Raw genomic sequence first — 24,534 nt, forward strand, 5'->3', positions numbered from 1 at the left:
TCTACTAGCTCTAGGTAATGTACTTGACTTGTTGGGGATTAATTTTTTCATCTCTTTGGAGATTCAAAAACAACATGTAGGCAGGAACTCCCCTGTGGTCCACCCGTGGTTAAGACTCCAGGAAGCATGAGTTTGATCCCTGGTCAGGGAACTAAGATCCCACACGCCATGCGGCGGGGCCAAAAAATGGAAAACTAAAATAAATTAAGTATTTAAAAAAAAAAACCCAAACAAATAGAATGTAGGCAAGATAGCCTGTCCCTCCTGACTGACCTTGTTCTTTCTCCAGAGCACTCCTGACTTTGTAAGAACTCCAAGCTCTGTTTATTTTGCAATTACCATGGGTTAAGGGTCCCTCTGACATTTTCGCAGGGGGAGGGAGTGGGCATGAGTCCTCACCCCTTCCTCGGATTTTTTGATTGTCGTTTCCTCCACCTTTGAAAGAAAATTGCATAATGGTTGTCACTTAGGCACCTTCCCAAAGTACTTAAACTACATTAATGCAAAAGGGCCATGTGAGGAAATAGCCTCAGATTTTACCTGCCAAGTTACAAAGCATAAAAGGGGACTCAGTGTTCTCTTTATTGAGCTCCCCTTCACAGAACAGTGGCACATGGGCATATGCGTTGAGGTTATTACCCATTCTCCAAGACCCGAAGCCAACGCAAACAGTGTCAAAGTCATTAATGAGATTTGGCCCCATTGGGCTCATGTAAACAGTTTTAATGAGTCTTCAAAGCCTCTGTTAAAAATATGTGTGTGTGTGTGTGTGTGTGTGTGCACGTGTACACATGCATATGTGTGTGTGTGTGCAAGCATTATGGGTGTGCATTTCATGAGAATTTGAGCAATTGAAAGTGACTAACCACAATCACTTTACCACCTTCCCCTCTTCCCATGGAGCTGCTCTGGGGCCAGGAGTGGTCCAAAAGGAAAGGTTTTGGTCTAAACTAGAGGTGGAGGGTGACAGAGTCAGGGATGTCACTTGTTGAGTGACAAGTCAACATCTGTCTGTGAGGACTAGCGTGTCTTCGGATTTCTTTGGTAAAAAGTCCCCATCATTTTGCACTAGGGAACTACCCTTCCCTGCTCTCAATCTGTATGGTTTGGACAAGATAGATTCCTTTTCCTTGGTCAGTTGGTTGGTTTAGTTGCTAAGTTGGGTTTGACTCTGTGACCCCATGGACTGTAGCCTGCCAGGCTTCTCTGTCTTTGGTATTTCCCAGGCAAGAATACTTGAGTGGGTTGCCATGCCCTCCTCCAGGGGATCTTCCCAACCCAGGGATTGAAGCCGGGTCTCCTGAATTGCAGGCGGATTCTTTACTGACTGAGCCACCAGGGAAGCTCCTTTCCTTTGAGTTGGCTAATTGACATCACCCATTTCCCTGGTTATGGTGCTTGATTCCTGGAAGGACATATGATTCAAATCAGTTCAGTAAGATTTAGTCCCAGAACTTTGGCTACAACTATAGGGCTAGCAAGATCAAACCAGTCAATCCTAAAGGAAATCAACTGATTGGAAGGACTAAGGCTGAAGTTGAAGCTCCACTACTATGGCCAACTGATGCAAAGAGCCAACTCTTTGGAAAAGAACCTTATGCGGGGAAAGATTGAGGGCAGGAGGAGAAGGGGATGAGATGGCTGGATGGCATCACCGACTCAGTGGACATGAGTTTGCACAAACTCTGGGAGATGGCGAAGGACAGGGTAAGCCTGGTGTGCTTCAGTCCACGGGGTCACAAAGAGTCGGATGTGACTGAGTGACTGAAGAACAGAGCGAAAGAGTCTTCTAGTGTCTCGTGGTGTCTTCTGTAGTCCTGTAGTGCTTGCTGACACCTCTTACTTCAGAAATTGGAGACCCTCCCCTGAGGGTTTTTCTCTGATGCCATCAGCCCTTGCATGGGGCAGAGGTGCTGTGGAGGTAATGCCCCTGGGAACAGCCCTCAGACAATCATGAGTAGGGATTAGAGAATCTGTACCCCAACTCCCTTGACCCTGAAATGGGACATGTGCTCTGTTCTATGCTGAGAGGAGTGTGGATTGAATCATCTCACAGAGGTCCAAGTGCAATTGACCATCAATTGCCCGTGGTGATAACCCGCTCCCTGTCATACCTTCCTTCCCTTCCCTTCTCCCTTCTCCACCCATCCTCCGACCCGAGTTTTCTGAGGTCACTTCCCAAATTAATCACTTACACTTGAATTCTTATCTCAGTGTTTCTGAGGAAACCCAGCCTAAGAGACAGACCCACCCGTGTTGCCAGGAGAGGGCAAGGACCTGCCTCAGAATTAAGTCAACAGAGAAGACATAAAGCAGAAGAAGAGAGAGAATGAGATACATATTCTTCACGGCATCATATTGGGCATCTGGATCCAGCCACGCCTGAAGGTTGCATTACCCTCAGATTTGCTCTAGGACAAAACATGTTAGTGCAGGATTCCATGGTCTTTTTTGTGACTCTTCATATTTCCTTTCAGTGTTTTCCTGCATGCCCCCAAATATCCATTCTGTCCTTGCATCAGCTCACATGGTCCAACGATAGGAATGCATTCCAAGGGCTACTGGAGCTTGCCTTATCTGAGAGAGTGTTTGAGCCACCAGGGTGGCAGACAGTTCAAATCCTTCACTGCAATTTCAGGCAAATAACCTTCTGGCAGCTTCCTTTTCACTGTTGTGCTCTTGTCTGCCAGCCAATCTCAGGCCTGGCCATCCCTCAGGAGATGTTAACTCATCTCCCTCATCTGCTTGACTGACTGTCACCTTGACACATCACTGAACTGGTGATGCAGCCCTTAATTAGTACATGGCTCTAGGCCTTGAGTCTTGCCACCTCTTCTTGCATTTGCCCTCTCTGCACCTCTCTCTCTCCCCTCTTCTCTTTTCATCTCCAAACAGGAAACCCCACCTGCTGTTTCAGGGTGACTACACTGTTTCTTTGACTCTCCACTCCTCCGTTTACTGTCTTCTTCCGAAGCCATGCGGTCAGAGCCATCGGCACTCAGCATGGACCAGGTCCAAGCAGAGCATCTTCTAACACTACCCCACTGCGCCTTCCACCCAAAGCCCTGAGAAGGTGACCAGGATGCAGACAAGGACACAAACTCAGAAGAGTTACTCTTACTGATTTCAGCCCCAGACCAGGGCTGCTTCCAGCCCCTCCTCTGTGGCTTGCTCACTGTGTGAATTATGTTACCTTTTCATTTTGTAGGCTACTTGTTTTCCTCAACAGAAAGAGGCGTTTACTTTAGCCAGCCAGTACATCAACATGTATTCATGGAGCACTGTTAGAGAATCTTAAGGACTTCCCTGGTGGTCCAGTGATTAAAAATCTGCCTGCCAGTGCAGGGGGCATGGGTTTGATCCCTGGTCTGGGAAGATCCCACATGCCACTGGGCAACTAAGCCCTTGAGCCACAACCACTGAAGCCTAGGCACTCTAGAGCCCGTGCTCTGCAACAAGAGAAGCCACTGCAATGAGAAACCCATGCAGCAAAACTAGAGAGTAGCCCCCATTCGCTGCAACTAGAGAAAGCCCATGCATAGCAACGAAGACCCAGTGCAGCCAAATAAATAGATAAAATTAAAAAAAAAAAAAAAGAATCTTAAGAGCCCTATGACTCTAGGAGTCAAGTGGGAGGTGAAGTTTCCTACTATAAGTGATTCAGGCATACCTGGAGAGAGACATGTAAGGTGCCATCACAACTGAGATAGGTCCCCGAATAGGGCATGACCAGTGACTGGATGGCATGCTAATTCTGCAATAACTCTCCCAGCTCAAGAAAAAGAAGCTGCTAATAAACACATTCCACTCTTCATTTCCCCTAAGAAACTTCCTACTGGAAACTGTTGCCAAGCTTTTTCCATTTGGAAAATATTGACGCATCTTCCAGGAGACATTGAAGACTGAGTGCTCACAGATGGCAACCCCATCATTTCTTTGCCGAGATGAGCGTGGATTTGTACTAAACATAATTGAACGAGGAGGAATTTTTTGTGGGCAGAGGGTGGGGGCAAGTCATCTTTGAGTTAAGGAGCCATTCTTGGGTTACATCCTTTCCTGAAAGGAATAAGTGGTCAAGGGTTGCACTCAGCCATCTGACCCTGGCCCTTCTGTTCCCACTTAGCACTGCCACCTTAGACTTTGCTGCTTCCAGAAGTTCAAAGCCCTCCTCCATGACTGTGGCTGAATGCAATAATTCCCTCAGTTGAACCATAATACCAGATGCCAAGTGTATAATATGGACAAAAGGGAGGAGGAAAAAAAAACAAAGAACATACCATTTGGCTGTTGCAGGACTCTGGGGAACTGGAAGCCCATGCTTTGTAGCACTCAACTTCCATTCATGAACCTTTGTGGGGTGTGTGTGTGTGTGTGTGTTTAAGTTATCCCTGACTGAGATTGGAAAATGAAGACCTTTCTTTCATTTCCACATTGAGACAACGGTATTACTTGCCCTGTATGGACGGTGTAACTCAGAGGAATCGAGTTTCCTGATGTCTTGTAGCCTCAGCAGCCTCTTTAGAAAAAGGGGGGTGGATCAAATTTATTTTAAAGGTCTGTGGTAAAGACCAATGAGAACATGTGTGTCAAAAGTTTAGTCCAGGGAACTTCCCTGGCAGTCCAGTGGTTAAGACTCCAAGCTCCCAATGCAGGGGGCCCGGGGTTCGATCCCTGGTCAGGAAACTAAGATCCCACATGCTGCAACTAAGAGATCCCACATGCGGCAATGGAGATCCTGTGTGCAGCAACTAAGATCCGCTGCAGTCAAATAAGTAAATATATAAATAAATTTAAAAAAATGTTTAGTGCAGAGCCTGCATACAGTGGGGCTCAGTAAGAGTTGGTTGCTGTATGTTTGATATGCATTAACTATCAGAGTAGCAAGGAACAGCAGCCGTGCGTGCTCAGCTGTGTCTGACTGTGACCCCATGGTCTGTAGCCCACCAGGCGCCTCTGTCCATGGGATTCTCCAGGCAAGAATACCTGGATTCTCCAGGTTGCCATGCCCTCCTCCAGGGAATCTCCCCAACCCAGGGATCGAAACTGCGTCTCCTGCACTGGCAGGAGGGTTCTTTACCACCGTGCCGCCGGGACCACTTGGGAGGCCCCGTGAGAGTAGCAAACATCAATAACCAGTACAGGGATGCCACGTTCTGGGCCATGGCACATGTGGGCACTGGAATTGAGTGCAGATGCCCAAAGATGAAACTTTCACAGGTAATGCATTTTCAGATGAGAGAACAAAGCCTCAGAAAGGGGCTATCTTACCTTTGTACAATGCTTTCTTACCTAAGTCACACAGATTCGTGTTTGAACTACACCTTGGCCTTTTAGGATCTAGATATCCTCAAGTAACCTGTTATCTGGATTCCAGATTTTTCAACCCTAAAATGGGGATAACTATCCATCCTATTTTGCCATATTGTCTCTTTATCCTAACCTGGTCCCTTATAGAACCAAGCAGAGGGACTTTTCTCATGGTGCAGTGATTAAGACTTTGACTTCCAAATTAGGGGGTGCAGGTTCAATCGCTAGTTGGGTGAGATAGGATTTCACATGCTTCTTTGCCCAAAAACCCAAATATAAAACAGAAGTAATATTGTAATAAATTCAATAAAGACTTTAAAAATGGTCCACATCAAAAAAATCTTAAAAAAAAAGATCCAAGCAGAACACTGACTGACACAGTCATTATTATTACTACAAAATCCATATTGTAACAATATAATTATTAGCATCAATAATGATAGCAATGTTCACTTGGATATAAGTAGCACTGATGCAATTGGATGAAAGATTCCAGAGTAAGAAATATGTAAAAGATCACTACAAACTCTGCATTCATCTACTCACAAAATATTTATTTTCCTACCACATCCTGGACACTATTCCAGGAACTGGGGACACAGCAGTAAATATGACTGATAAGGTTCCTGGCCCCATGGAACTTAGTGAGGGGGCAGATTTGCAGAACGAGACAATAAACAGAAAAACCGCTAGACATGTAAATATGGAAACTAGAAGGTAATGATCAGCTGTACCAAGTGAAACTGTGCAGGGTAAAGAAAAAGGGTGATGGAGAGATAGATGGAGGTGGGACTTCATTAAGTAGTGGTCAGGAGAAGTCTTTCTGATGAGATGACATTTGAGCAGAGGCTTATAGGAAGTGTTCTTTGGCCACCTGATGTGAAGAGCTGACTCACTGGAAGAGACCCTGATGCTGGGAAATATTGAGGGTAACAGGAGAAGGGGGTGACAGAGGATGAGATGGTTGGATGGCATCATTGACTCACTGGACATGAGTTTGAGCAAGCTCCGCGAGATAGTGAAGGATGGGGAACCTGGCGTGCTGCAGTTCATGGGGCCACAGAGAGTCAGACACGACTGAGCGACTGAACAACAGGACGTACTGGAGTGACTGTGTGGATATCTGGGGGGAAGAGCATTCTTGGCAGAGGGAACAGCCAGTGCAAAGGTCCTGAGGCTGGTGGGGAGGGGTTGGGGAGGACGGAAAGCTAGTGGAGCTGAGGAGGTTCAGGGAAGAGTCCTCACACAGCACAGTACGTGCTCACAATAGGTGCACTCATCACCCTTATTAGGGCCGGTCTCAGAGTCCTGCTTGGTAGCACTGTCTGTCGGAGACATTGTGTTTGGGGAAGGGTGGGGTCACAGTTCTCAATGTTACATGACTTGGGAGTTCCAGCTAGTGGGCCTTCCAGCCCTCCTGGAGGTCACACCCTCAGCATTTGATAGAAATGCTTCTGGTGAGACATAAAGCACGAGAACCCCGGCCACATGGCCTGGCTGCAAGGTATATTAGGCAGAGCTTTGGAAAGGCTTCTTGCCCACGGTTTTCCTGGGACTCGATGCCAACGATCCCCAGGGTTCCCTCACTGGGTTGCATCATTTGTGACGTCCGGGGCCGGAGTGCCCACATTAACAGCCTTCTGCTGCCCAGATGTTTGGAGGACACAGGAAAACAGAGGGGTCAGCAGCCTGGGGGGCTTTGCTGATCTATGGCCCTTCCATCTGCAAAGCCAGCAAAGGCCACGGCCAGAACCAGAGTAACTGCTTCCACCATGAGTGCTGCCAACTCACTGCCTTCCAGAAGCTGGGAATTCCCTAAGACCAAAGGTCTGAGATGTGCAGAAGAGGATGATCAGATGGAATGTGTCCTGGCCTCGTGTTCATCCTCATTTGTTGGATGCTCCAAGGGGCTTGGGTCCAGATTTACAGGAAAGTGCTCACAATACACAGTGGGCAGCTGGGCGGCTGCCTCCCTGTTAAGTTGTGTGCAGTTAGGGAAGGTGGCGCTAATGCTAAAAGAACCCACCTGCCAGTGCAGAAGACATAAGAGATGCAGGTTCAATCCCTGGGTTGGAAAGATTCCCCTGGAGAAGGCAATGGCAACAATCTCCAGTATTCTTGCCTGGAAAATGCCATGGACAGAGGAGCCTAGCGAGCGAGGTCCATGGGGTTGCAAAGAGTTGGACATGACTGAAGGGACTTGGCATGCACGTACAAGGATGTCTTCACAGGGTGATGGAACCAAACTGCTGACCACTGTGCAGAGTCCTTTACAGGAAGGATTCCCTTGAATGTTCACAAGAGGACTATGAAGGGGGAGGGAGACTATTGTCACAATGCCTCCTCCCTGCAGAGGTTAAGTAATGACCTGTAAGTCACATATCTCTTAAAGACAGTCAGGACTTGAATTTAAGTGGTCTGAATCCAGAGTGCACCATCCTTATTTTTTTTTTCATTTTTAAAAAAAAATCTATTTGGCTGAATCTTAGTTGAGGCATGAGGGATCTAGTTCTCTGACCAGGGATCTAACCCAGACCCCTTGCATTGGGAGTACAGATGAGTCTTAGCCACTGGACCACCAGGGAAGTCCCCATCACCCTTATATACACCACCACTGCTCACTTGTACCTCTCTGCCCCAGGGGTCCATGTATTTCATGTAAAGAGCCAAATAATAATTATTTTGGCTTTGTATGGAGGGATGTGAGAATTGGACCAAAAAGAAGGCTGAGCATTGAAGAATTGATGCTTTCAAACTCTGGTGCCGGTGAAGACACTTAAGAGTTCCTTGGACAGCAAGGACATCAAACCAGTGAATCCTAAAGGAAATCAAACCTGCATATTCAATGGAAGGACTGAGGCTGAAGCTAAAACTCCAACATTTCAGCCACCTGATGTGAACAGCCGACTCACTGGAAAAGATCCTGATGCTGGAAAAGATTGAGGGCAGGAGGAGAAGGGGGTGACAGGATGAGATGGTTGGATGGCATCACCAACTCAATGGACGTGAGTCTGAGCAAACTCCGGGAGATAGTGAAGGACAGGGAAGCTTGGTGTGCTGCAGTTCCTGGGGTCGCAAACGGTCAGACACGAGTAAGCAGCTGAACACCACCACCAGCTAGGTACTATCTGTCACAGCTGCTCAACTCTGATCTGGTAGTGCAGAAGCAGCCTTAGACAATATATAGCTGGATGTGTGTAGCTGCATTGCAATAGAACTTTATTTACAAATACAGGAAGAATGCTGGATTTGGCCCATGGGCCATGCATTCCTAACTCCATATAGATGGTCATCCAGTGCAACCTGTATAGAGCTTATCATGGCACCCTTCACTGGTTCCAGGCACGACTCAGTGTCTCAGCTCTATCATCTAGGACCCAGATTCATTTCACATTTTGCTCATCCCTCCTTAGTCTTACTGGCTTTCCATGATTATACTTGCTACGTCATGGTCACAGGGCTTCCCTGATAGCTCAGTTGGTAAAGAATCTGTGTGCAATGCAGGAGACCTGGGTTCGATCCCTGGGTTGGGAAGACCCACTGGAAGGGATAGGCTACCCATTCCAGTGTTCTTTCCTAGAGAATTCCATGGAGGAGTCTGATGGGCTACAGTGGACTACAGTCCATGGAGTCACAGAGAGTCGGACATGACTGAGCAATTAACACAACATCTGCTAGACTCACAATGATCAGTTTTAGGAACAATTGGGAGGGGAAAGTCCAGCCTGCAGAAGATTTACAAACACCTTAGAACTTGTGTTAAGCCTCTGAGGTATGAGGCCTGGTGAGAGCCGGGAGCTGAGACCGCAGTTAGGAGGCTGTCAGTCACTCTTAACACCCAACTTCAGAGGGGCAGGTGTCAGCCCCAGTGCGGGGGCAGGAGGGGTGCCTGGGGAGGAGACAGGTGTGAAAGGGAAGGAGGATTTAGCAAATAGGTCTGGCCTTCTCACAGGCTCTGGCAGTGAGATTCCTGTGGTTTCAAAGCACTAGGATGTTCTCACATTGAAACCACAGAGGACGATAGGCTTTTCAGAGTTGGCCCCCAGAATTACTTGGGGACTTGATCTGCCAGACTCTGAATTGCCATGAAACCCACATCCAAATAGGTCTTCAGGTGCCAGAAAATGCATGTGGAGAAATCAGAAGTGCTCATGAGCTAAATTAAGTCTGTGTTGCTCACACCTTCCTGGTGATGAGACAGGAACATGAGGCCCCTTTCAAGGTATGGGAGGCCTGAAGTAAGAAATTTGTTCTCTGTTTAGATAATGGTGTTTTGAGATCTGGGGATGAAAAATATGTATATAGAAGAAATGTGAGTTAGATACTTGCATGCATTTAGTCAAGAGCTGTTTATTGGAAGCCTACTATGTGCTAAGAACTATTCTAGTTGTTAGTGATTCAGCAGTGAAAAAATTAGGTAAGGGACTTCCCTGGTGGTCTAGTGGCTAAGACTGCAAGCTCCCAATGAAGGGGAACTGGGTTCGATCCCTGGTCAGTGAACTAAGATTCTGGAATGCCACAACTGAAGATCCCACGTGCTGCAACAAAGATTGAAGACTTGGCACAGCTAAATAAATAAATAAAAACAAATAAATATTCTTTAAAAAAATAATAGATAGAAACCTCATTCCTTGTGAAGCTTACTTTCTGGTGGAGGAGAGACAGGAAATTTAATAAATAAGACAGCTTCATTACTATTAAGCCATTTCACTTCTCTTAATCTATTTCCCACTTATAAAATCATTTCCTATGACTCACTATGTATTGGGGGTCACGCTGTGATGGTTCATTTTATGTGTCAATCTGACTGAGCCACCATGCCAAGATATTGGATCAAATATTATTCTGGATGTTTCTGTGAGGCTAATTTTGAGATGAAATTAACATTTTAATCAGTATACTCAGAGGAAAGCAGATTGCTCTCAATAATGTGGGTGGGCCTCATCTAATCAGTTGATGGTCTGCCAGCAGATAACCTTTGAACTTGACTGTAATATCAGCTCTTCCCCACACCTCCAGACTGCTTATCCACCCTGCAGATTTTGAACTCATCAGCCCCCATTATCCAGTGAGCCAATTCCTAAAAATAAATCTCACTCTAGACATATACACATCCTGTTGGGTTCTGCTTCTCTCGGGAACCCCAGCTAGATATTGTGCAAAAGACTTTCTTTGATTCTCTCACAACCCTATGAAGTAAGTCCTTATTTTCATCCCCACTTTACAAATGAGCATAATGGGGCTCCTTGAGATTGAGTCTATAGCCAAGGCTAGATAGCGGGTAAGAAGCAAAGTCAGGATTTGGAACATGGGTTGTGTGAACTCAATGACTACACCCAAAATCCACCAAACCCACTCAGTCCCGGCAGCCACACCACGTGGTGTCATGCTTGAAAGCGGAGAGTCTTCCGTTTTGCCAGTGATAATGTTCCATACCTTTTCTGGGCAACAAACGAGTAGTGTGGTTTGAATTACATTTATGACAAGATTATAAGGGGGCTGCCTTGATTTAAAAAAACAAAAACAAAAACCTTTGCCTGACCCTTTGGGAACAATCTCTAATCCAAAGAGTTATGCTGAACAGAAATTTAATGAGGCAAAAAATGCTCTCCTCTATTTTACAGAAAAAAATCCTGCAGTGAGCTTCTACTAAAGGTAAGCACTGGGACGTTCTTCATATAATTTCATGGTGAAAAGTGTAGCCCTAGCAATTGTCTGGCGCTTGTGGTAAAGAATCCGCCTACCAATACAGGAGACGCAAGCTCAATCCCTGGGTTGGGAAGATCCTCTAGAGAAGGAAATGGCAACCCACTTCAGTATTCTTGCCTGGAAAATCTCATGGAGAGGAGTCTGGTGCACTACAGTCCATGGGATCACAAAAGTATTGGATACAACTGAGTACAGACCTACATTGCGATTGTCATGCCTGGGTTCAAACCCTAGCTTCCCAAGTAACTGGCTGTGTGATTCTAGGAAACTTCCTTAACCACTCTGAGCTTTGGTTTCCTGGCAGTAACTCTAAAACTAAATATTCACCTGTCAAGAGGCCTGAAGAGGCTTAAATAAGCAGCACATGTAAAGTACAGTTCTGGCAAAGTGTAAATGTTTAAGGAACGTCAGTTCTTGTTTTGGGGGTAGCAAGGATGGATCCATATTTTATAGACAGTGAGCTTATATAATGTTTGTGTATATGTTTTGGGAGGGAGATGTTATTTAAAGAAAATAACCAAAAGAACTAGGAAGGCTAGGGGGTTAGAGTAATTGAAGGGCCCTGGAGCCTAAGGTCTGTAGTCTAGCCTTTTGTTGTAGCAGCAACATTTCCCCTTCCTCATCTCCAGGTTACCACAGAAATAAATGGCTTATAATAGGGCTCCTTTAATTTCCAAATCCCACTTGGTTATTTTCCTGACACTGTGATATCTCAGGGGATTAGGCCAGGAGTCTTGCAATGACATGACTCTCAGAAAACAAAATTGCTGTAAGCACCTCCTCTGAAATGATGTGTTTGGCCTCTTCCTTCTGGGTCCCCAGAATGAACAGTGCCTGTGATCTCCTTGCTCCACCCCCAGGATTCTCCCCTCTCAGGAAATAGGCTTTTAAAAAATTAATTCTTGAAGGGACAGGGTTGGGCTGGGGTCTGGGGGCTGTGACTGGGATTGAATTTTTTTTTTTTTGAGAGCTGGTTTCAATTTTGTAAGAGTGTTCTCTTGGGCAACCAAGGTGTGTCCTTCTTTACTTGATTCTCAATAGGGAGTGAGACAGAGATAAAAATAGAAAAAAAAAATGGAAGAATACTTTCCACCCCTGGTGCAAATCATGATTTATCGTTACATGTGATAATTTCCACTTTTTGCAGTTGTCCTTTCTACCTTCTTAAATGATCTTTGCCGCAGTTCTGTCACATTAACTAGGTTGGGGTTGATCCTGTGTTACAGATGGGGAGACTGAAGTTCATAAGACTTGGGGGCTTGCAGGTTCCACAGAATGAGAAGTGGAGCAGAATCCACATCTCTTAATACCTTGCCTTTTGTATTTTCCATCAAGTCACAGAGATCCTTGGGATGGCTGGGTATTTTTAGTTCCATTTTACAGATGAGAAAACTGGGTCCCAGAAAAGTGAAATGCCTTGTTTAAGATCACTTCAGCTATCATTACCATCATCACCATCATTATCTTCATCATTCATTCGAGTTACAATAGCAATAGCGATGACAACAACAAAAATAATAATAGCCATGGGCCCTGTGTTACTCGGGCTTCCCTGGTGGCTCAGATGGTAAAGAATCTGCCGCAAAGCAGGAGACCGAGGTTCAGTCCTTTGGTCGGGAAGATCCCCTGGAGAAGGGAATGGCTACCCACTTGTATTATTGCCTGGAGAATCCCATGGACAGAGAAGACTGGCAGGCTACAGTCCATATGGTCACAAAGAGTTGTACATGACTGAAGCAATTTAGCACACACACACACATATGGATTTGGAGGGAATTCAGTTCAGCCCATAACATGTTCCAAAGAAATGCCATACTATGATCCTATCATAATAATAATATCACCCCCTTTCACTTGCCATAAATAGAAGCACTGCATGGAGGGTGTTCAGTATTTGTTGAATACAAGATAGAATGATAGTACAAGAAGCATAACTAAGACAAAATTATTTTATAACATTCTAAGTAGTTGCTTGTTAAAGACTCTGAGCCTGAACTTCTTCTTTAGTTCTCAGTAGGGAGCTCACAAGTTCTAGAGGGGTGTTAAAGATGTATTAGTAACTAAGAATTTCTGCTCTACTCTATGAGAAGGACTAGAGAGAATGAAAAGGTGAATAATTCTCTTTATGTGCTTCAGCATTATTTTATTACCTCCTAAAATATTGTCCCATTCCACTGATGGTCTGTGTTCTATGCTTGAGGAAACACTACCCACAGGACAAAGTCAGAACCGTCAGGAACACAGGATCTTCCTAATTTCACTCCCTGCCCATCCCCTGTATGTTTTCCCACCTCCTATACTGCAGCTGACTCAAGCATGACAAATTGGCCATGCTTCCCCCATCTTTTCATACTTCCCTCTACCTCTACTAGGGACATCTGCCTCCCTCTACCAGCCTGCTAAACTCTTCTTCATCCCTCAATACCCACCCAAAGATGCCCCTAGAGGATACATAAGTTGAAAAAGTAGAGCAGAAGCTACCATTTGGAGTACAATTCCACCTTAAAGGGAAAAAATACAAACATTTCTAGAAGTCATACATACACATGTATTAAAAAGAGATGGGGATATAGTGATTTATTTCCTTTTCTGCTGATCTGTGTTTTCTGACATTTTTGACAGCCAACATGTATTTCTTCTGTAATCCTGATAAAAAGTTACTTTTGATGTTTTAAAAGAGTAAGTGTCTTCATATTTTCTTTTGGGAACTCTTCTTGAATAGCATCTTGCCCCACAAGATACACACACACACACACACACACACACACACACACTCATACAAACATGTCCCAGGTGGGCAAAGAATATCACATTTTGCTAACTTTGCATTTTGCATATAACTCTGTTATTTCATTAATCACATTGTTTTGAAATTATCTAAATTATCTATTTATAAATCTCCTTCCCATCCCAGTCTGTGAGGCAGTATCCTTTACATGCTAAGACTATGGATTCTGGGGTCACAATTCCTGGGACTGAATTCTGGACCCACCATGTCACCCATTCATTCAGAGACTATTAAACATTTACCCTGCATCAGGAGCCATCAGGTTGCAGAGTCGGACACGACTGAATGACGAAGCACAGCACTGCAGTCAGTCTAGACATTGTAGGAAAGGCAACTTTGGAGTAAGGACTTGCAAGAAGTGCAGATCAGTGGTGGAGGGGCATTCCAGGGTCTAGGAAGAGTCAGCAGAAGCAGAAGGGTCCTAGTGCTATGGGCTGAGTGCTGCCATGGTGTGCTCAGTCCTGTCCGACTCTTTTGCGACCCCGTGGACAGTAGCCAGCCAGGCTCCTCTGTCCATGGAATTCTCCAGTCAAGAATACTGGAGTGGGTGGCTATTTCGTCCTCCAGGTGGTTCCTGACTCAGGGGCCAAACCCATGTCTTCTGCATCTCCTTTGTTGCAGGTGAGCCACCTGGGAAGCCCCGAACAGTGACTCCCAAATCCTTATGTTGAAGCCCTAACCCCCATGTGACTGCATTTGCAGATAGGACCTTTAAAGAAGTAATTAGGGTCAAATGAAGTCATCAGAGTGGACTGTGATCCCAGAGGGCTGATGTCCTTATAAAAACAGGAAGACCCCAGCATGGCGTACACACAGCAAAAAGGCCCTAAGTGGGCCCCTGAGAAAGAAGCCATCTATTAATACTAGCTGGAAGGAGAGACTTCACCAGAAACAAGTCCAGATGATACCATGGCCTTGGATTTCCAGTCACCAAAACCATAAGAAAATATGTTTCTGTCATTTAAGCCTCCCAGTCTGTGGGATTGTGCTTATGGCAGCCCACGCAGACGAATACATCTGGTATTTTGGAAAACTGGGAAGGAAGCCAGTGTAACCTGGGCAGATTGAGGGATGGGGGGTGTGGTGGACGATGAGGAAAGAGGGGCGCCTCCTCAGAGGCCCTGATGAGATGGGGGAGTGGGTGCTGAGAGGGCTTACGACTCGTCATATGGATGTGGTTTTTGCTCGAAGGGAACTGGGGAGCCACAAAGGGGTTTTGAGCTGAAGGCTGACACCCTCTGAACAATGGTCTGAAAACATCGATTGCTGAGAATAAATGGGAGTGGGAAGAATAGAGTTGGGGAGAGCAGTTGGAGGCTGGTGAAATAACAGGGTGGTGGCTGGGGTGCCCGTAGAGGAGAGAGAGCGGATGTCAGATGGACAACTGGTCAAGGACTGAACGTGAGACCAAGAGGAGTCAGGCATGACTCTGAGGTTTACGAGATGAGGAATCAGAGAGAGGTAGCCACTGATACTGAGAAGGGAAGGCTGAAATCCAGTGATTCTCAACCAGGGGTAACGTTGCCCACCCCCCCCCCCCACCCGCCCTCCCAGGACTGACATCTGGAGACAGTGTGTGTTGTCAAGAACTGGGACATGCTACTGGCTTCTAATGGGTAGAGGCCAGGAATGCTATTAAACGCATTTGCACAGGAAGCCCCCACCACAAAGAAATGATCCAGCCTGAATGTCAATAGTCCCGAGGCTGAGAAATCCTCATGCAGGGATGAGGAAGGGGAGTGAGGCTGGGCTGATACAGAGACATATATCACAGGGAAGATCAACAGTTAAGCTTTGGGGACTTCCCCGGTGGTCCAGGGGCTAAGACTCCATGCTTCCACAGCAGGGGGTTCAGGTACAATCCCTGGTTGGGGAACAAAGATTCTGCATGCCTCGCAGTGTAGCCAAAAAAAAAAAAAAAAATTATATTTAAAAGAAGTTAAGTTTTGGACATATTCACTTCCCTGTTTGGTTCTATGTGTGCTAGCTGTGTGATGTTGGGAAATCATTTTATGTCTCTGGACCTCAGTTTTCTCATCTGTACAATGGGATGAAACTTCTATCTAACTTGTAGGCGGGTCGTGGGGTATAAAAGTAAAGCAATCAGAATGGAACACAGAGTGAGTGTTCCATACAGTCTAGCCATGACCATTGGAGGGGAGAATGTGCCTTATTCTGTTCTCAGTATCCCCAGCACTGAGAACAAAGCTGGGCACAGAGTAGATACTCAGTGGATATTTGTTGATTGAAACATCAAACAGATGGCAGGGTTTCTATTTGACTCCTTGGACAGCAAGGAGATCAAACCAGCCCATCCTCAAGGAAACCAACCCTGAATACTTATTGGAAGGACTATTGCTGAAGCTGAAGCTCCAATACTTTGGCCACCTGATGCAAAGAGCCTACTCATTGGGAAAGACCCAGGTGCTGGGAAAGATTGAAGGCAGGAGGAGAAGGGGCTGACAAAGGATGAGATTGTTGGATGGCATCACCGATTCAGTGTACAGGAGTTTGATCAAACTCCAGGAGATGGTGAAGGACAGGGAAGCCTGGCATGCTGCAGTCCATGGGGTCACAAAAAGTCAAACAGGACTGAGCAACTGAACAACATGTCCGTTCAGACAGGCCTTCCAAAGAAGTTCCTGCAGGCTCTGCCTAAAGCCTGGGCTTTGCTAAAAAATGCAATTTCATTCATTTACGGTTTTGTAGTTTATAATTCAAGGGGCTTTAGGTGTCAAATTTTGTTGGCTTATTATTTAACAGACAGACATTTTATTGGGTTAGCCAAGAAAGTGATCATGCGTCCTTTCAATCGCGCCCTATGCAAGGTCTATAAATGGAGTTCATCCATGTGTCTCTGCCCAGAAAGTATTTCTTTGGGGCTCTGATCTCTCCTGCTTGGCTTCTCCTGGAGCCTGTTGTACCTTGTAAATCACAAGGGTGCTCTCAGGAACACCAAACTTCAACTTGCTGATGTGCAACTATGTGTGTGCAATTATATGTGTGCAGCTATGTGTCAGCGACCAGGATGGGACGGGGGGAGGGAGGCTAATTCTTCATGAGTCAGGTATACAAAAGCCCTGTCTTCATGCCACTTAGATTTCAAAGGCCTGTGTCTGTTAGTATGACTTCAGGTGCAGGCAATAAAATCAACTGAAACGAGATGTCTAGTGTTTGAATGTTCATATGTGTATGCATCTGTAAGATATAAAATCTGGCATAACATCACCCAGAGGAAGAGCAGTCCCAGTGCTGGTTCATTCAATGGTTCAAAGTGTGAAAGTGTTAGTGGCTCAGTGATGTCCGATGCTTTGTGACCCCATGGGCTGTAGCCCACCAGGCTCCTCTGCCCATGGGGTTTTCCAGGCAAGAATACTGGAGTGGGTAGCCATTCCCTTCTCCAGGGGATCTTCCCAACTCAGGGACCAAACCTGGGTCTCCTGCATTGCAGGCAGATTCTTTACCAACCGAGCCACTAGGGAAGCCCATTCAGTGGTTCAAACAAATAATCAAAATCCTGATGTTACTTACTCTTGTATTTTTAAACAATTTTTAAAACTAAAGTATAGTTGATTTACAATGTTATGTTAGTTTCAAGTGCACAGCAAAGTGATTCATATATACATTATGTATATGAATCACTATTATATCATATATTCATATACAAGATCTATAAATCATTTGGGCAGTGGCTCTGCTATGCTGGAGCTGGCCCACAGGCTGCATGAGAGCTAAGAGTTCGATTTTCAGCAGCTTTGCAAGGTGTGTATGAAGCACAGTCATAATTAAGAGTTCACTTATATATCTACTCCTGGGTATATATCTGAAAAAAAACAAAAACACGAATTTGAAAAGATAGATTCACCCCAATGTTCATAATAGCATTATTTACAAAAGCCAAGATATACAAGCAACCTAAGTGCTCATCAACAGATGAATGAATAAAGAAGATGTGGTGTGTATATATGACACAGAAAACTACTCAGCCATGAAAAAGGATGCCATTTTGCCATTTGCAGCATCATGGATCGACTTGGAGGGCATTATGATTACTGAAATAAGTCAGACAGAGAAAGACTAATCTGATATAACTTACATGTAGAATCTTAAAAAGTACAACAAACTAGTGAGTATAACAAAAAAGAAGTAGACTCACAAATATAGAGAACAAATTAGTGGCTACCTGTGGACAGAGGGAAGGTGGAGGGAGAGTTTAGTGTTCAGTTCAGTTCAGTCACTCAGTCGTGTCCGACTCTTCGCGACCTCATGAACCACAGCATGCCAAGCCTCCCTGTCCATCACCAACTCCCGGAGTCTACCCAAACTCATGTCCATTGAGTCGATGATGCCATTGAACCATCTCAGCCTCTGTCGTCTCCTTCCCTCCTGCCCTCAATCTTTCCCAGCATCAGGGTCTTTTCAAATGAGTCAGCTCTTTGCATCAGGTGGCCAAAGTATTGGAGTTTCAGCCTCAACATCAGTCCTTCCAATGAACACCCAGGACTGATCTCCTTTAGGATGGACTGGTTGGATCTCCTTGCAGTCCAAGGGACTCTCAAGAGTCTTCTCCAACACCACAGTTCAAAAGCATCAATTCTTTTGCACTCAGCTTTCTTTATAGTCCAACTCTCCCATCCATACAGGACTACTGGAAAAACCATAGCCTTGACTAGACAGACCTTTGTTGGCAAAGTAATGTCTCTGCTTTTTAATATGCTATCTAGGTTGGTCATAACTTTCCTTCCAAGGAGTAAGCTTCTTTTAATTTCATGGCTGCAGTCACCATCTGCAGTGATTTTGGAGCCCAAAAAAATAAAGTCAGCCACTGTTTCCACTGTTTCCCCATCTGTTTGCCATGAAGTGTTAGGGGACTAAGAAGTGCAAACAATTAGTATAAAATTAGCTACAAGCATATATTGTTCAACATGGGAAATATAGTTAATATTTTATAATAATTCTAAATGAAATATAACCTTTAAAAATTGTGAATCACTAACTTCTACCCTTGTCACTTCTATATTACACTATTGTATAGCAACTATACTTCCATAAAAACTGCTAAAAGAAAAAAATTAACTTATATAAACATTAAATATTTAAAAGTAATAAATTCTCAAAACTCATCATATCCTAATTATCATGCTACACTTGACTTGTATCTATGCTCTCAAGGTTATTTATGACTATTAAAGCCATATGGTGGAAATAGTGTATCATGATGAGCTTCTCTCCCCAGCTCTGTGTTCAGTGACATCATGTTAATAGTGTGAAATTGGCCATGGTGGGAGTATTTACACCACAGAAATCGGCAATTGCTACAGATCAGCCTTTTCTTTTTGTGATCTTTTTATGATTTTGTTTGGCTTCTCCTCAAGCAAGAGAGCCAGTTGTTAAACACTTAGCAGCAAAAGGGAGGTGGAGGGAGAACATTCTAAGCAGAAGAGACAGCTTGTGAAAAACCCCATGACGGGATAACATGCTATATTTGAGAAATTGAAATAAGGCCACTGAGAGTAGAAAGGAGTCTCTATCTTGAAGGATTTTGTGGACTAAATGGAAAAAACCTGTGTAAAAATCAATCAACACAGTCCTTATTATATACTAAGTCTTCAATGATGATGTGCCTGCTAAGTCGTTTCAGTCGTGTCCACCTCTTCGTGACCTTACAGACTGTAGCTCTCCAGGTTCCTCTGTCCATGTGATTCTCTAGGCAAGAATACTGGAGTGGGTAGCCATTTCCTCCTCCAGGGGATCTTCTGACCCAGGGATTGAACCCGTGTCTCTTATGTCTCCTGCATTGGCAGGCAGATTCTGTACTACTAGCGTCACCTGGATAGTTTTCTTTTCTTTCTTTTTTGTAATATTCATCAGTGTCCAGTTTCTTCTTCATGTTTTAAGTCTAGTGGGTTAAGCAACAGGGTGACAGATACAATTGACTGCTTATTCAATATCCATATATCCATCCCTCCTTCCTCAAATTAACAAAGCTCAGCAAGTGCTCAGTTAAACCTATTTCTGTGGTGCTTCCCCGGAGGTCCAGTACTTAAGAATCTGCTTTGCAATGCAGAGGATGTGGGTTCAATCCCTGATTGGAGAACTAAGACCCCACATGCCACAGAGCAACTAAGTCCATGTGCCACAACTACTGAGCCAGTGTGTCACAACTAAAGATCTCACATGATGTAATGAGGATTCTGTATGTTGCAAATAAGACCCAATACAGTCAAAGAAATAAATATATTTTTTAAAAAGCTGTTTGTGATCTTAGGGTCATAGAATGAGAGGCAGCCATGCAGTCCGTGTTACTGATGTGGCATAAACTGAGACGGCTGCTACTGGTGCCCACTCCTTGGATTCTCGTTTACACCTAGGGTATGGACATAGATGCTTGAAAGCACAACAGGTGTATTGCATTTGTGGAGTTACAAGCATGAAAATGAATGGAGGAGAAGAAAAAAAAAAAAAGACCTTTGATCACTGACGCTCACAATAACAGGAATTTCCTGCCTCTATACTTTTTACACATCACCTTTGAAATCCCCTATTGATTTCAGTCACTGAGGCTAAATATTCTCTTACTTGCAGCTGAATGCATTCCTCACTGATGCAAATGCATTCTCAAACCATACTTTATAATAAGCAACATGGCTATATGAGGTCCGTCAGAAGATGCTGAAACTTGCTACTGAAAGCATGGGCGTGGACCAACAGAATCAGCCCCACGTGAGAGTTTGTTAAAGTGGAGACTCAGGACTCACCTCCAATCTCCTAATCAAATTTCTCTTTTAACAAGCTCTCCAGATACTCCTCCCATGACCATTAAAACTTCAGATGTATTTTATTAGGAGATTCTTATGAAATGGTTAGACTCTCTAAACTTTCGGTTGGAGGACTCCTGCCTGAAGATGCCCTAAGGATGAAGAGCCAGAACTATCCATGTAAGAATTTTTTTTTTTTTTTTGATGCTACACTGGAACCTATCCCAGACCTCATAAGACCATCCACATTTGCTCTGAGCAGCCATCCAAGTGATTGCTAGATTACCCAGCACCCAGCGATGAAGCCTAAACATCCATCCTTTGATAAACACACTCAGGCCCTTAAAAGTTCAAACTCCGTGTTGGGTCCTGACCTCTGAAATATTTATACACAGTGATGCATCTTCCAGATAACATCTCCTGGAATCTGCTTTAGCGGCCAGGCTGCAACTGGGAGGGAGTTAATAAATGCTCTGGTTGTCTCTAATTCAGCCAGAATGCTTTTGCTGAACCCCCAGACACAGCTAAGAATAACCAGGTTCCTTCTCGTCTTTGAGAGCTCTAAGATCAGAAATACATTTTCTGCTCTTGTTCATCCTTCTCCAGACTATACAATAGAGGCTCTCAGAGTTGGTGCCATCCTGGATCCTGCCCAAGAAATACCCTTGTTTGTTGGAATGGCTTCAGCTGTTGGCTAATTTCTTCCTTGTACTATTCCTTGCCAGACTAGTTCAATCTTGGGTCATCCCTGTTTGGGTTTCTTGATTAACTCCGAGTCGCCCAGAGAAAGGAAGAGACAAAATGCTTTGTTATAGCAGCAAGGCCATGGGCCAAGTCAGCCCAAACTTGTCTTCTCCTTTCAAGCAGACTCTTTTGAACAACCACTCTCTTTTCTCTACATTGAGAGTGCTACCCTTCTCCCTTAACCACCGCTTGACTAAAGGAGAGTCTAGAGAGAAGGAGCTTCAGAACAAAACCAAACCCCAGCTTGATCTCTCCCTAGCTGTATGACCAGGAACAAGGGCTTACTCATCCTGAGCTTCAGGATCCTTGTTTGTGACATTGGAAAGATGACAGCTCTAGACAGCTCATGCCAAGAACTTCATACTCACCCACTAGAATAGACATTCTGAAAGGGCAGAATTTCTGCTTGTGTTGGCTACTTCAGTGTCTCCAGAACCTAGCACAATGCCTGGCTCCTGAAATTACTCAATAAATGTTTGGAGGTTGGTGGTATGTTTTCATTGCTAAGTCCTGTCTGTCTCTCTGTGACCTCATGGACTATAGTCCACCAAGCTCCTCTGTCCATGAGATTTTCCAGGCAAGAATAATGGAATGGGCTGCCAATTTCTTCTTCAGGGGATGTTTCCCACTCAGGGATTGAAACTCTGCCTCCTGCATTGCAGGCAGATTCTTTACCAGCTGAACCAGAGTGTTGTTGGCCCAATGTCTGGAGAGGGGGTTATCAGTCCTCACAGCAATCTTATGAGGTAGGTTCTATAACTCTCCCCATTTTGTAGATGAAGGTTAAGGTCTTGAGCAGAAGTTCAGAATGGTTAAGTCAGCTGTCCAAGGTCATCTAGATCTGTATGAGACAGAGCCAGGATGAGAAAATAGAACCATCTGGCTCCAAAGCCTATGTCAGCCATCCTATAGAACTGTGGATATCAGACATTGAACTTACGGACAGACACACACATCTCTCACACCATGTGTGGTCAGTTGTGTTAGCACCCTCCTCCTATTGATCTCTTATATCATCTGCCTTCCCCACCCTGCTTTCTATCCTCCTACCCTTCCCCAAAGGCTAATTCCCATTGGAAGGAAAAATGATCTGCCTCCTTGGGTCTCACCAAGGGAGAGTGGAAAGGGGACATGTTCATCTCCAGGAATCTCGGTGACGCAGGGCATTTCTGCTCAAGACCTTAGCTTTCTCTTCTTTAACCTCGACTTTTCCATCACAGGTGACTCAGGGCCACACACCGCATATTATGATCTTTTCTCAAGTGTGCTCTCTAGACCAGCTTCCTGTTAGAACTCAGATTCAGAGGTCCTGCCCCCAGCTTATTGAATCTAAGTCCCTGAAGTGGGGCCCTAAAGTGTACATGTTTTTCATTAATTTTTATTGAAATAAGGGTTCCCCAGGTGGCTCAGACAGTAAAGAATCTGCCTTCAATGCAGGAGACCCAGGTTCAATCCTTGGGCCTGGAAGCTCTTTTGGAGAAGGGAATACAACCCACTCCAGTATTCTTGCCTGGAGAATTCCATGGCCAGAGAAGCCTGGCGAGCTACAGTCCATGGGGTTGCAAAGAGTCAGACAAGACTGAAACTAATTAGCATCTATCATCTATCTGTGTGTGCTCAGTCACTCACTTGTATCTGACTCTTTGTGAACCCATGGACTGTAGCTCAACAGGCTTCTCTGTCTATGGGGTTTCCCAGGCAAGGATACTGGACAATTTCTTCCTCCAGGGGATCTTCTTGATTCAAGGAAGGAACCCACATCTCTTGAGTCTCCTGCATTGGCAGGTGGATTCTTTACCACTGTACCACCTGGGAAGCCCTTGATCTATCTATTAAATATCATCTATCTATCATCACCTATTGGTTCTGTTTCTCTAGAGAATTCTGACTAGTATATACACATACTCTCTCTCTCTCATAAACATGTTTATATTGCTATTCCATCCTAACTCTTCCATTCATTTTTCTGAGTTCTTTCAAAATCCACATTATCTCAGTATTCTTTGGTGGCCTTAGGCATGTCCCTGAACCTCTCTGAGCCTCTGGAGCTATAAACTTGGGATAATAACCCTGCTTTATCTACCCCAGAAGGTGGTGAGATAAGTGAAGGGTGGCTACTTCCTTTAAAAAGGCTCAAGGGTTGTACAAATATCACAGGTTTTTATGATCAGTATCACAGCCAGGCAGCAGCTTCCAGGGCCTCTGAGACACCCTTGCAGAGGTGGGCCAAGCCCTTGTAATGCATATGCATGAGCCCATTCTACAGCTGGGTAAGCTGACTCACTCTGACCTCTGGCAACATGACAGGGTGAGCAAAGGGCAGAGACCAACAAAGACATCAAACAAGATTTCTGGCACCTGTCCATGGACCCTGTGAGGTTTTGTGTATAAATCAACATTCCTTTGTGGAAGGAACAAAGAGAAGTGGATTGGAAGGGTTCAGAACCTTTGCTTCCAGAAGCTCTGAGTACTGCTTCTTCCTGAGAGGTACTTGGCTGCTTCCAGGCATGAATAGGATCAAATGATCTCATGCTAATTGGCCCAGGACTCCAGACTCCAGGGCTTCCCTGGTGGCTCAGATGGTAAAGAATCTGCCTGCAATGCAGGAGACCCAGGTTCAATCCCTGGGTCAGGAAGATACCTGGAGAAGGGAATGGCCACACTTCAGTATTCTTGCCTGGAGAATTTTCATGGACTGAGGAGTCCAGCAGGGTACAGTCTATGGGGTCACAAAGAGTCAGACACTATTAAGTGACTAACATTTGAACTTTCATTTCCAGACTGTAAGATTCCACTAGATCTTGTCAAACATTGAGTCAAGCCTCTCCATCAGTTCAGAGACAATGTCTGTTGCTTCAAATGTCATATCCCCAAAGCATTGCCCAAAGACCTGGCACATAGTAGGTGCCCAATAAGTGTTTCTTGAATAAACAAATAAGTGATTAAACCAATGAATGAACAGAAGAAGGAATATGTGTCTCCATGGAGCATCAGATAAACAATAAGTGCCATATATATACATCCCCATTCCACATCTGCTGGCGTCACTGATCGATTCCTATGCTCTTTTCATCATGAGTCCAGACGCAGCCCTGATCCTTGTGACTGCCATCTCTGATCCTTCCTTCATCAACTATCAATTGAGGGCCTCAAATGTGCCAGGCCCTGTTCAGGGTGCTAGGGAACACTCAGTGCATTGGATATGAAGCAAAATCTTTAACTTCAAGC

General features: G+C 44.8%; 1 long non-coding RNA gene across 1 annotated transcript in view; it reads right to left on the minus strand.

Moving 5' to 3' along the window:
• Window positions 1-340: 340 nt before the first annotated feature.
• Window positions 341-24,534, minus strand: part of LOC133055724 (uncharacterized) — a 129,149-nt gene continuing 104,955 nt past the window's right edge. Inside the window, exon 3 of the long non-coding RNA XR_009692695.1 lies at window positions 341-435. This is a non-coding gene — a long non-coding RNA (uncharacterized LOC133055724). The remainder of the gene's footprint in view (window positions 436-24,534) is intronic.

The sequence above is a fragment of the Dama dama genome, chromosome 5, assembly GCF_033118175.1.
Source record: "Dama dama isolate Ldn47 chromosome 5, ASM3311817v1, whole genome shotgun sequence".
Lineage (NCBI taxonomy): Eukaryota > Metazoa > Chordata > Mammalia > Artiodactyla > Cervidae > Dama > Dama dama.